The sequence below is a fragment of the Neophocaena asiaeorientalis genome, unplaced genomic scaffold (genome assembly GCF_003031525.2).
Source record: "Neophocaena asiaeorientalis asiaeorientalis breed wild unplaced genomic scaffold, Neophocaena_asiaeorientalis_V1.1 scaffold747, whole genome shotgun sequence".
Classification (NCBI taxonomy): Eukaryota; Metazoa; Chordata; class Mammalia; order Artiodactyla; family Phocoenidae; genus Neophocaena; species Neophocaena asiaeorientalis.
In genome coordinates this window covers 147,349-161,314 of record NW_020172132.1, presented here as the reverse complement: position 1 = coordinate 161,314, position 13,966 = coordinate 147,349, and the positions used below count along the sequence as shown (strand labels likewise).

Here is a 13,966-nt window from a genome sequence, read left to right as displayed (position 1 = left end):
CTCTGCTGATCGTAGACTGTAAACTCCTAATTCAATTCCTTTCATGGTTTTAGATACATTGAAATTTTCCATTTTTCCTTAAGTCAGTTTTAGTTAGTAACATTTGTGTTTGCAGGAAATTATCTGTGTTTTCTAACTTAATGGCAGAAAGTTGTCCACAATATTGTTTTATTTTAAAAATCCCTGGTGTACTTGTTATATCCTTTTTTATTCCAACAATTTTCTACTTTCTCCCTGACTTTCTCTTTACCAGTCATGATGTCAGGGATTTTATTTTCTCTCACTTTACTAGTCTTACTAAGCAACCATCTTTTTTTTTTTTAATTTATAAATTTATTTATTTATTTTTAGCTGCATTTGGTCTTCATTGCTGCATGTGGGCTTTCTCTAGCTGTGTTGAGCTGGGGCTACTCTTCGTTGTGGTGCGCGGGCTTCTCATTGAGGTGGCTTCTCTTGTTGCGGAGCACAGGCTCTAGGCATGCAGGCTTCAGTAGCTGTGGGACACAGGCTCAGTAGTTGTGGCTTGCAGGCTGTAGAACGCAGGCTCAGTAGTTGTGGTGCATGGGCTTCGTTGCTCTGTGGCATGTGGGATCTCCCTGGACTAGGGCTCAAACCCGTGTACCCTGCATTGGGAGGCGGATTCTTAACCACTGTGCCACCAGGGAAGTCCCACTAAGCAACCGTCTTGATGATGGTAAATAATCAAAAAAAAAAAAAAAAAAAAGAACAAAAAGGAGAGAAAAGAAAGTAAGGAAAAGGGGCTATTCATTCCATATATTAGAATGCATTTTAAATCTAGCACTGATATAAAAACAGAAATTTCAAATAGTATGGCAAAGTGGAAAATCTATAAATATGTGAAATTACACATAAAAATTTAATATATAATGAGTATCATAAATGAGATTAATATGTGTGTATATATATTTGTGTGTGTATAAGTATATGCATATAATATATACACTTTGTAAACCTCATCAGTAAAGTACATGAACAGTCCAATTACACAAAAGGAAAATCAACTAATAAACAGTTTTAAATCTAATATTGGTAATCATAGTAACACAAATCTAAACAGCAATAAAATACCACTTACATCTACAAATAAGAAAAAAGATAAAACAGCAAGTGTAATATTTACGTAGGTGTGTCTCCAAGGTAATTTTTTTTTTTTTTTTTTTTTGCGGTACGCGGACCTCTCACTGTTGTGGCCTCTCCCGTTGCGGAGCACAGGCTCCGGACGCGCAGGCTCAGCGGCCATGGCTCACGGGCCCAGCCGCTCCGCGGCATGTGGGATCTTCCCGGACCGGGGCACAAACCCGTGTCCCCTGCATCAGCAGGCAGACTCTCAACCACTGCGCCACCAGGGAAGCCCCAAGATAATTTTTAAGCTCAACGTTTTTAAGAATTATTCTTTAATTCATTTTGAATCCCTATTTGACAATATACATTAAAAATCCATAGAAATTCATACCCTCTGTTCTAATGAAGCATATCATAAGGATTTATCTTAAAATAATTCAAAAGATAAAACTATATTCATGATGATGTTTACCACAGCATTAAATTATAAAGTTGAAATTGGAAAAAACTTAAAATGTTCAATGATAAATGCAGTGATTAGGAAAAGCATCATCTATAAACTGGGTTAAACATGATGTGCTTCTTAAAAATTAGAAAAGTGAAGTTTGGTGTGTGTGTATCACCATTTACTGAGCACTGGCTATGAAGCAGATACTTTATATATATTTATTTCCAAAGCTCATATTCACTCTGCAAGTTAAGTATTTTTCATTCTCAGTTTAAAGAATCTGGGTCCAGTTGCTCTGTGAGATTAAGTCACGTATTCAAGGCAGCATAGCTAGTGAGTGATGGAGCTGGGCCTTGATCCCATGCCAGTACAGTGCCTGCCACACCCAGGGCCTGGTCAAAGGGGACAGGCCCGGCTCACAATTCCTGCTGAGGGAACAGCCTTTGGTAGCACATTCTGTACTATGTGATTTCTGCATCTTTAGCCCATCCACCCCTCCTACCACCACCGAGGCTGGGGCCTCACCTAAGGGCAGCCAGTCCAAAGTCAGGCTAGTAGCTCATGATATGGTCTGTCATGGAAGGCTCTGCTAGAGAGGAGATGAATTATCTAAATTCTCACTCTTATTGGTTTAATTTTAGAAATAGGAAGCAAATCAGGCAGTTGTTGGGAAAAGAGGCTGGGAGAATGTTAGACAAGCCATAGGGCTTTTAATAATACTCTCAAGAACACTGCTAACTAGGTGAGACAGAACTAGACTGCTAGATCACCCATGCCAGAAAGACTGAGGTGGGTTCAACTCAGGCAGAAAAAAAGTAATCAAAAAGTAAAGGGAAATAGTTGTCGACCACACTAAATTCTGCAAACAGTGCCTGTATATCCGTAATCATATTCGTTACATACTCTAGTCCCTTCATGACCTTGTCACTTCTGCAGGCTCATCTCTTAACTCCACCCAAGCCAAACAATTCAGGTGTCTGGGGGTATACTGTGCTGGTGATCAATGTTGCCTTTCAGCTCCAAATTCACCCTTTCGCCTGAATGAATAAGTACATCATGCTGTCCCCTCCCTGGAAAGTATCTTCACTTGTCTAGCTTATTCCCTTGCATCCTACAAGACTTGGCTCAAGAGAAAGTACCTCTAAGGAGCTTCCCGTGATCTTCTCCATCAAACGGAATCCACATAAGCACGATTCCATAGAGACCCTCTTGGCTATATAACAGCTTCATATCAGGAGAAGTTAATCTGAGTAATGATCAGATATAAAATGAGCAGAAAACAGAAGAGAGGAGTAGGTAGCAGATGTTACAAGGACTGACAGGAACCAACCTAATACCAATCCCTAAATGTGCTAGAGGAAAGTGCTCCCTCAAGAAAGGGAGGCACTAGCAGGTGCAAACTAGTATATATAGAACGGATAAACAACAAGGTCCTACTGTATATACAGCACAGGGAACTATACTCAATATCCTGGGATAAACTGTAATGGAAAAGAATATAAAAAAGAATGTATATATATGTATAACTGAATCACTTTGCTGTACAGCAGAAATTAACACAACATTGGAAATTGACCATACCTCAATTTAAAAAATAAATTAAAAAAAAAAAGGGACCTCCTTGGTGGCACAGTGGTTAAGAATCTGCCTGCCAATGCAGGGGCCGTGGGTTCGAGCCCTGGTCCAGGAAGATCCCAGGTGCCGCGGGGCAACTAAGCCCGTGTGCCACAACTACTGAGCCTGCACTCTAGAGCCCGTGAGCCACAACTACTGAGCCCACGTGGCACAACTACTGAGGCCCGTGCGCCTAGAGCCTGTGCTCTGCAACGAGAGAAGCCACCACAATGGGAAGCCCGCGCACCGCAGCGAGGAGAAGCCCCTGCTCGCCGCAACCAGAGAAAGCCCACGCACAGCAACGAAGACCCAGCGCAGCCAAAAACAAACAAACAAATAAATAAATAAGGGAGGCAGACACTTGGGTTAGAATCATTCACATATCCTTATCTTACCTCCTGAGTTAAAGTAGATATATTTTAAGATATCTACATACATACATGTATATATATTATTATACTTATATATATGTGTATATAATTGAAAGTTTGAAATCAACAGACTTTTTATCCATTTGTAACTGGGACAAAACTGATATGATTCTAAATTAATGAGAATGACACACTATAATAGCAATTTGTGTTGCAAACTGTCTGAGGCAACCATCTGTACTACACAAATAAATTTGCCTCTGAGTCTGCAAGACAGCACTTTCCCAGAGTCCTACAGAGAGTCCAGATGCAGATTTTCCTGGCTCACTGCCTTTGCTTTATCCATTTGGCTAACCAGCTCGTGTGCAAATTTATATGTAAAATTAAAAAGCTGGCTCAGGCCTCGAGAGTGAGGTGCAGAAATAATAACAGCAATTTGTATTTATGTAAGTAGAATATTTATCCTAAGTGATCAGATCATATCAAAATGTTCTCTCATTCATTTACAGCCATTTATTCAAAGCAGAGAAAGTATAAATAAATATTTCAAAAGCATGATTTGGTGAGAAGTATGCCCAGCAGTCTACATTGGTTTAAACCAGACATGGGTGTTGTGATTTGTATGTCCCTTAGGGAATGTTTCTTTAAATTCAGAAATGCTGCTTTTTACCAACAGATTGAGATCCCATAAAGTTGTATTTCTTCATCTACTGTGCCTAAGATCTACGAAACACTGAGCTCAGAACTAGAAATAAACAGAACCGTAAGACTCAAACTTTGTAATGCAAGAAATTTACAGCTTAATTTTTCTCCCCCCACCCAGCTTTATTGAGATATAGTTGACATATAATATGGTATAAGTTTAAGGGGCACAGTGCGATGATACATGTATATACGGCAAAATGTTTACCACAGTAAGGTTAGTTAGCACATCCTTCACCTCACATAAATACCATTGTTGTTATTGTGAGAACGTTTAAAACCTAACCTTATAGCAACTTTCAAGTGTACAATACAATGTTGTTAACTATAGTCACCATACTGTACATTAGCCACCCCCCCAAACTTATTCCTCTTATAATTTGAAGTTTGTACCCTTTGGCCAACATCTCCTCTTCCCCCATTCCCAGCCCCTGGTAAGCATACTTCTACTCTTTGCTTCTATGAGTTCAGCTATTTTAGAGTTTACTATAAGTGAGATCATATAGCATTTGTCTTTCTCTACTTATTCTATTTAGCATAATGCCCTCAAAGTCCATTTATGTTGTCAAGAATGGCAAGAGTTCCCTTTTTTAAAGGCTGAATAAACACTCCACCATGTATATCTATATCTATCTATATCTAAATCTAGATTCATCCATTTATAGACACTTAGGTTGTTTCCATGTCTTGGCTATTGTGAATAATGATGCGGTAACACAGAATAGTGATTTCATTTCCTTTGGATTTCTACGCAGAAGTGGAATTGCTGGATCGTATGGTAGTTGTATTTTTAATTTTTTGAGGAAACTCCATACTGCTTTCCACAGTGGTTGTACCAATTGACATTTCATCAACAATGCACAAGGGTTCCCTTTCTTCACATCCTTGCCAACACATGCTATCTCTTATCTTTTCTGATAATGACCATTCTGACAGGTGTGAGGTGACATCTCACTGTGGTTTGGATTTGCATTTCTCTGATGATTAATGATGTTGAGCACATTTTCATGTGCCTGTTGGTCGTTTGTTTGTCTTATTTGGAAAAATATCTATTCAGGCCCGTTGCTCATTTTTTAATAGGATTATCTGTGAGTTTTTAATTTTGCTATTGAGTTATATGAGCTCCTTTTATATTTTAGATATTAACTTCCTGTCAGAGAGATGGTTTGCAAATATTTTCTCCTATTCCATAGGTTGCCTTTCATCTTGTTCATTGTTTCTTTTGCTGTGCAGAGCTTTTTACTTTGATGTACTCCCACTTATTGATTTCTTTCCTTTGCTGCTTGTGTTTTTAGTGTCATATCAAAAAAGCCTTGCTAAGACCAGTATCAAGGAGATTTTTATCTATGTTTTCTTCTAGGAATTTTATGGTTTTAGGTATTACATTTAAGCTCTTAATCCATTTCGAGATAATTTTTGTGAGTGGTATTAGATAGGGCATCAATTTTCATTCATTTGCATGTGATTATCCAGTTTTCCCATCACCATTTATTGAAGAGACTGTCCTTTACCCATTGAGTATTCTTGGATCCCTTGTCAAATATTGGATGACTGTGTATTTATTTCTGGGCTCTCCATTCTATTCCATTGGTCTTTGTGTCTTTTTTTATGCCTGTATCATGAAGTAATTGCCTTGAAATCAGGAAGTGTGATGTCTTCACCTTTGTTCTTTCTCAAGATTGCTTTGTCTATTGGGGGTCTTTTGTAGTTACTTATGAATTTTAGGGTTGTTTTTTCTATTTCTGTAAAAAATACAACTTTGATGGAGTTTGCAGTCTGTCCTTAGATGGCTTTGGGTAGTATAAACATTTTAACAATGTCAACTCTCCCAGTTCATGAACATGAAATATCTGTGCATTTATTTGTGTCATCTTCAATGTCTTTCATCAGTGTCTTACAGTTTTTACTTCCTGGTTAAATTTATTCCTAAGTAGTTTATTCTTTTCGATACTATTGTAAATGGGATTGTTTTATTTCTTTTTCAGATAGTTAGTGTACAGAAATGCAACTGATTTTTGTATATTGATTTTGTATCCTGTAACTTTACTGGACTCATTTGTTTCTATTTCTTTTTGGCTGCACCATGCAGTTTGCAGGATCTTAGTTCCCTGACCAGGGATTGAACCCAGGCCCCTGCAGTGAAAGCACTAAGTCCTAACCACTAGACTACCAGGGAGTTCCCTCTAATGTTTTTTTTATGGTGCCTTTAGGATTTTCTATATACAGGATTATGTCGTCAGCAAACCAAGACAGTTTTACTTCTTCTTTTCTGATTTGGATGCCTTTTATTTCTTCTACTTGCCTAATTGCTCTGGCTAGGACTTCTAGTACCATGCTAAATAGGAACAGTAATAGTGGGCACCCTTGTCTTGTTCCTGATCTTAGAGGGAAGCTTTCTACCTTTCACTGTTGAGTATGATGTTAGCTGTGGACTTGCCATATATTGCCTTTATTATGTTTAGGTATGTTCCTTCTGTACCCACTTTGTTGAGAGTTTTTGTCATGAAACTATGTTGACTTTTGTCAAATGCTTTTTCTGCATCTATTGAGATGATCATGTGATTCACATTATTAATTTGCATGTGTTGAACCATCCTTGCATCCCAGAGATAAATCTCACTTGCTCATGATGTATGATCCTTTTAATGTGCTATTGAATTTGGTTTGCTAGTATTTTGTTGAGATTTTTCGCATCTGTATGTATCAGGGATATTGACCTGTTGATATTGATCAACGTTTTCTTTTCTTGTAGTGATATTATCTGGCTTTGGTAACAGAGTAATGCTGACCTTATAAAATGAGTTTGGGAGTGTTCCCACCTCTTTAACTTTTTGGAAGAGTTTGAGAGGGATTGATATTAATTCCTCTTTAAATGTTTGGTAGGATTAATCCATGAAACCATCTTGTTATGGGCTTTTCTATGTTGGGAGGTTTTTGTTTAGCAATTCACTCTCCTTATTCATTATTGGTCTGTTCAGGTTTCCTGTTTTCTTCCTGAGTCAGTTTTGGTAGGTTGTAAGTTCTAGGAATTAATCCATTTTTTCTAGGTTTGTCCAATTCGTTGACATATAATTGTTCATAGTTGTCTTTTATAATCCTTTGGGTTTCTGTGTATTGGTTGTAATGTCCCCTCTTTCATTTATAATATTATTTATTTGAGCCCTCTTTTTTTTCTTAGTAAGTCTAGTTGAAGTTTTCAATTTTACTTAACTTTTCATAAAACCGTTTTGTTACATTCTCTATTTCTGCCCAGATCTTTGTTATTTCCTTATTTTCTGTTAATAATTGACTCTGGGCTTAGTTTTTTCTTTTTCTAGTTCCTTGAGATGTAAAGTTAGGTTGTTTATTTGAGATCTTTCTTTTTTCTTAATATACACATTTATTGCTATACACTTCCCACCTGAACAATTTTTGCTGTATCTCATATGTTTTGGTATGTTGTTTCCATTTTCATTTGTTTGAAGATATTTTTTGATTTCCCTTTTGATTTCTTCTTTGACCCATTAGTTGTTCAGGAGTGAACAACCACATTTTTATGGATTGTCAAGCTTTTCTCTTTTTGTTGATTTCTAATTTCATACCATTGTGGTTGGAAAAGGTACTTGGTATGATTTCAATCTTTTTAAAATTGATAAGTCTTGTTTTGTGGCCTAACATACAATCTATCCTAGAGAATGTGACATGTGCGCTTAGGAATGTGTCTTCTGCTGCTTTTGGATGGAATACTCTATATATTTCTGCTAGATCCACTTGGTCTAAAATATAATTCAAGTCCAGTGTTTCTGTATCAATTTTCTGTCTCGATGATCTGTCCTTTGCTGAAAACTGGATATTTAATTTTCCCACCATAATTTTATTGTTGTCTATTTCTCCCTTGTATCTGTGGCCTAACATACAATCTATCCTAGAGAATGTGACATGTGCGCTTAGGAATGTGTCTTCTGCTGCTTTTGGATGGAATACTCTATATATTTCTGCTAGATCCACTTGGTCTAAAATATAATTCAAGTCCAGTGTTTCTGTATCAATTTTCTGTCTCGATGATCTGTCCTTTGCTGAAAACTGGATATTTAATTTTCCCACCGTAATTTTATTGTTGTCTATTCCTCCCTTGTATCTGTTGGTGTATCCTTAATATAGTTAGGAGCACCAATGTTGCATACCTATATATTTATAATTGTTATATCCTCTTGATACATTGACCTCTTTATCATTTTATAATGACCTTCTTTGTCTCTTAATATGGTTTTTGACTTAAAGTCTATTTTGTCTGATGTAAGTGTAGCTACCCCTGCTCTCTTTTGGTTTCCATTTACATCAAATATCTTTTTTGATTCCTTCACTTTGACCCTGAATGTGTCCTTAAAGTCACAGTGAGTCTCTGGTAGACAGCATGTAGTTGGGTCTTGTTTTTTTATCCATTCAGTCACTCTGTATACTTTGGTTGGACAATTTAATCCATTTACGCTTAAATTAATCATTGGTCAATAAGGACTTATTAATGTCACCTTGTTAATTGTTTTCTGGCTGTTCCATAGTTCTTTTGTTCCTTTCTTCACCTCTTGCTGTTTTCCTTTGTGCATTGAGGATTTTCAGTAGTGGTGTACTTTAATTTCCTGCTTTTTAGTGTGTCTTTACCTATTATAGATTTGGTTTTGTGACTACCCTTATGCTTACGTGAAACTTCTTTTTTTTTTTTAATTTTTAAAAAAATATTTATTTGGCTGCACTGGGTCTTTAGTTGGGGCATGTGGGATCTTCATTGCAGGGGACGGGATCTTCATTGCAGCTTGCAGGATCCTTTTAGTTGAGGCGTGTGGAATCTTTAGTTGTGGCATGCGGGCTCTTAGCTGCAGCATGCAGGATCTAGTTCCCTGACCAGGGGTCGAACCTGGGTCCCCTGCATTGGTAGCACGGAATCTTAACTGCTGGACCACCAGGGAAGTCCCTACGTGAAACTTCTTATAGACAGGTTTAAGAGTCTATGTTAAGTGATAACAACTTAATTTCAATTGCATGTAAAAACTCTACCCTTTTATTCCCTCCTCCACATCTTATTATTTTTATGTCACAATTTACATGTTCTTATGCTGTGTATCCATTAACAGATTATTGTAGCTATAGCTATTTTTAATACTTCTGTCCTTTTACCTTTATGCTGGAGTTTAATATTGGCACCCACCATGTTACAGTATTGGAGTATTCTGAGTTTGATTATATATTTTTCTAGTGTGTTTTGTATTTTCATATATATTTTCATGTTACTAATTAGCATTCTTTCATTTCAGCTTGAAGAACTCCTTTCCACATTTCTTGTAAGGAAGGTGTAGTTATGGTGAACTCCCTCAGCTTCTGTGTGTCTGAGAGTCTTTATCTTTTCTTTATTTCTGAAGGACGACTTTGCTGGGTAGTGTATTCTTGGCTGGCAGGTTTTTTTCTTTCAGCACTTTGAATGTATCATCCCACTCTTTTGCAGCCTATAATGTTTTTGCTGAGAAAGCAGCTGATAGCTCTATGGGGATTCCCTTGTAAGTCACAAGCTTCTATTCTCTTGCTGCTCTCCAGATTCTCTCTTTGTCTTTGATTTTAGACAGTAGTATTATAATATATCTTGGGGAAATCATTTGGGGTTGAAATTTTGGGGTGACCAGTTAGCTTCATGAACTTGGATGTCTAATTCCCTCCTGTTTTGGGAAGTTCTCAGCCATTATTCTTTAAGTAAGTTTTCTTTTTTTTTTTTTGCCTTGTTCTCTCAGTTTATTTTATTTTTCTTTGAATTTTTAAATTTATTTATTTAATATATCAGGTTCTTATTACTTATCTATTTTATACATATTAGTGTATATATGCCAATCTCAATCTCCCAATTCAGAAAATGTGGAACGCTTCACAAATTTGTGTGCCATCCTTGCGCAGGGGCCATGCTAATCTTCTCTGTATCATTCCAATTTTAGTATATGTGCTGCCAAAGTGAGCACAAGTAAGTTTTCTTTCCCTTTCTTCCTCTCTTCCCCTTCTGGGACTCTAATAATGCATCAATTGTTTCTTTTAAGGATGCCCCATACGTTCTGTAGGCTTCTTTTCATTCCTTTTAATTTTTTTCTTTTTGTTCCTCTGACTGGATAATTTCAAATGATCTGTCTTTGAATTATTGATTGATGCTTTCTTCTGCTTATCCAGTCGGCTATTGAACTTCTCTGTTGAATTCTTCAGGTCAGTCACTGTGTTTTTCATCTCCAAAATTTCTGTTTAGTTCTTTCTTGTGTTTTCTCTTTCTTGAACTCCTCATTTTGTTTCATATTGTTTTCCTGATTTTCTTAAATTGTTTATCTGTGTTCTCTTGTAGCTCTCTGAGCATCTCGAGAACAATTATTTTGAATTCTTTATCAGGCATTCATGTATCTTCATTTTCTTGAGGTTACTGGAAGTTTACTGTGTTCCTTCAGTGGTGTCATGGTTCCATGACTCTTTGTGATCTCTCTAGCCTTGTATGTGAAGAAACAGTCCCTTTCAGATTTTATGGACTGACCTTGGCAAGGAAAGACCTCTACAGCATGCTGGAGCATGTTGTGACTCTAGGTCCACACATGTGGGGACTTGTGATGGTCCATGTCCAGGGGTTATGATGTCTCATCAGCTTGGGCTACTAGGGTCCATGACATCAACAACTGCATGGTCCTAGACGAGGACTGCAAGGGTCTGCAGTGGCTGCAGGGCCTGTTAGTGTCCTCATTGGTGCCTCCAGTTCCAGTGGCTAGGGACCAGGGCAGGCAGTGGTGGTGGCCAGAGCTGGTGATGTGCAGACACTTGTCTGTGGGGGCTGGGTACAGATGCCTTGTAGTGGCATGGACCAGGTACAGAGAAGCACATAGTGGTGGTGGCCAGGGTCAGCAGCAAGGTGCCAGGGCCAACTGTGGGTGCATTGGCAGCTGCACGGGCCCTGGCTGTCAGTGTCCACTCTGTGGCTACAGGGTCTCCCTATGGGCACAGCATAGCTGTGGAGGCCAGCAATAGGAGTTGGCCTGGGGACAGGCAAGTGCATAGGTGGAGGGTCTAGCTGCAGGTGAGTCGAACAGGACAGGCCAGTGTCAGGAGACAGGGCTGGATCCAGGCCCACAAGCCACTGTAGGGCCCCTGGCTATTGGCATTCACTCCTGTGCCTGCAGAATCTCCTCAAGGGTGTGCACATAGCAGTGGAGACTAGTGATGGAAGTCAGGCCAAGCGTGTGCAGGTACACAGCTAGAGGGGCTAGCTAGCCCCAGATGTGCACAGAGTGTGTGGAGGGGTCTGCTGCCAGGGTCTAGGCTGGCATCTTGTATTCATATAGCCACAGAGGCTGGGGCTGGCTGCCAGTATGGATCCCGGCTGTAGGGGTGAGGGAAGTCGAGGATGGATGCTCAGGTGGCTGGCATCTGTGATCAGGAAAACCTTTGGAGGAAGTCTCAATGGTGGACTCTGTAGGGGGTCCATGCTGGCTCTGCTGGGCATTGGTTTCTTCAGTGGCAAAAGCTGCTGGTGTCCTCTGCAGAGCAGGTCACTGGGAACCACGGTCGCTCCGCTATGTGGCTAATACTGATAGCCCTGCTTTTCTTCCTTGTCCCTAGCTATGTCTATATGTCTCAGCCTTTTCAGTTTCTGGGTGGGGTGAGACCAATGTGAGCCCCTTGTGCAGTGCCCTAAGCAGCTGATAAAGCTCTCACTCTCCCTTTCCCAGCGAGGGGAGCTCTTCAAGCTGCGGAGCTCCCTCCTGATGCTGAGCAGGGTTCACCTGGGGGGTGGGATGATGCAGGCAACATGATTCTGTTCTTCCTTTTTTGTGTGGTTATTCTCGGGTGTTTTGTTCTACTGTGTTGCTGAAGTTTCTTAAGTGGACTCTGAACTCCCTCAGAGCCATTTTTGTTTGTGAATAGCTGTCTAATTGTTGGTCTTTGTCAGGGGCTGGAGGGTGGTGTCTCCTACTCTGCCACAATGGTCATGTCACTCAGCATAATCTTTCTTAACAGTAATTTTGTACCGCTTCTAAAAATAAGACACATACTCTAGTATGCTTTTAAAAATATCTTACTACGGATTTAATACAGACTAATTGTAAAAAATTTAAAACTACAGAAAAGTAAAAAGAAGAAAATGAAGCCATCTGCAATCTTAATACTCAAAAATAACTGCTATTAACCAGTCGGTACACTTTTCTTTTAGTCTTTTTTAAATGCTCATATTAAAATATAAATTTTACGTAGTTCATACAGATCTTAATTTTCAAATGAAACAATGTGAATTTTCTGAAGTGGCAAAATATTCTTCACAAACTTTATTTTAAAGACTGCAAACTTATTTATTATATACAACCAATAAATATTATGTTTTACACACATCTGATTACGTCAATTCCCCATTGCTCTCAGGTTTAAGTACAAACTTGGCATGGCCTACGAGACTGTTCTTAAACTTTCCCTTGCCTTGTCTCATGCTTCTTTTTCCTCCTTTACGTTCTAGACTGAGGGTGTACTCACTCAGTTTCCATGTATCATATTCTCTCTCACTTACAGGACTCTGTCCATGCTGATCATTCTAACACATTATTATTCTTTTTCCTCTCCATCACTTACTTCTACCCACTTCTGCTCCCACTCATGTTTTCTAATTAACACCTACTAATCTCTGATGGAAGGAGAAGGTATAGACAGAAGAAAAGAGGGAAGCCTCTGATCAAGTCCTTGGAACAGAATAGAGTTCATAAGTAGACCCAGGCATGTATCGTCAACTGATTTTGACTAGAGAGAGAAGGTAATTAAATGAAGAAATGACAGTCTTTTCAACAAACGGTGCTGGAACAGCACGGTATTTTTATAGAAAGGAAGAATTTCAACCTTTACCTCACACCATACATAAAGATTAACTCAAAATAAATCATGGACCAAAATGTAAACATTTAAACTACACAACTTCTAGCTAAAACCAGAACATAATCTTTGAGATTTTGGAGTCAGCAAATAATTCTTAGATAGGACACAAAAGCATGAATCATTAAGAGAAATAAATTCGTAAAATGAACTTCATCGAAATTAAAATCTGCTCTCTTGAGCACCATTTAAAAAATGAAAGACAAGCTGTAAAGTGGGGAAAAAATTTTACAATACATGTAAGTGACCCAGGACTTATCTAGAATATAGAGAACTCTTGTATCTCAGTAATAAGAAAACAGCCCGTAAAAAATAAGCAAAAGATTTAAACAAACACTTTACATAAAATATATGCAAATGGCCCATGAGCACATGAGATGTTAAACATCATTAGTCATCAGGGAAATGAAAATTATAACCACAATGAGATATCACAAAACATCTATTAGAATGACTAAAAAAGATGGACGACGACAAGTATGGTGAGGTGTGAAGTGACTGGAACTCTGATGGTTGGTAAAAGGAGAATGTAAAATGGTACAACCACTTTGGAACCAACTTGGCATTTCTCATAAATTTAAAGATCCACTTTATGACCCAGCAGTTCAACCCAAAGTATTTATCCAAGTGAAATGAAAATACATGTCCACACAAAGACTGGTACGTGAATGTTCATGGCAGTTTTCTTTGTAGAAACCCCAAACTGGAAGCATCTCAAATGTCTGTCAACAGGTAGATGGCTTCCATACTGCTCACTAATAAAAAGGAATGAACCACTGATAGATGAAATAACATAGATAAATCTCAGAAACTTGCTGAGCAAAATAAGTCAGAAAAAAAGAAAATA

General features: G+C 38.4%; 1 long non-coding RNA gene and 1 other non-coding gene across 2 annotated transcripts in view; one reads left to right on the top strand and one right to left on the bottom strand.

Annotated features, from left to right (window-relative positions):
• The window catches only part of LOC112404123 (uncharacterized), a 56,238-nt gene that overhangs the window by 1,339 nt on the left and 40,933 nt on the right, over positions 1-13,966 (top strand). The gene's annotated exons all lie outside the window — the stretch shown is intronic.
• LOC112404153 (U6 spliceosomal RNA) lies at positions 10,090-10,196 on the bottom strand. The gene has a single exon (XR_003004052.1). It is a non-coding gene; the product is annotated as a U6 spliceosomal RNA (small nuclear RNA).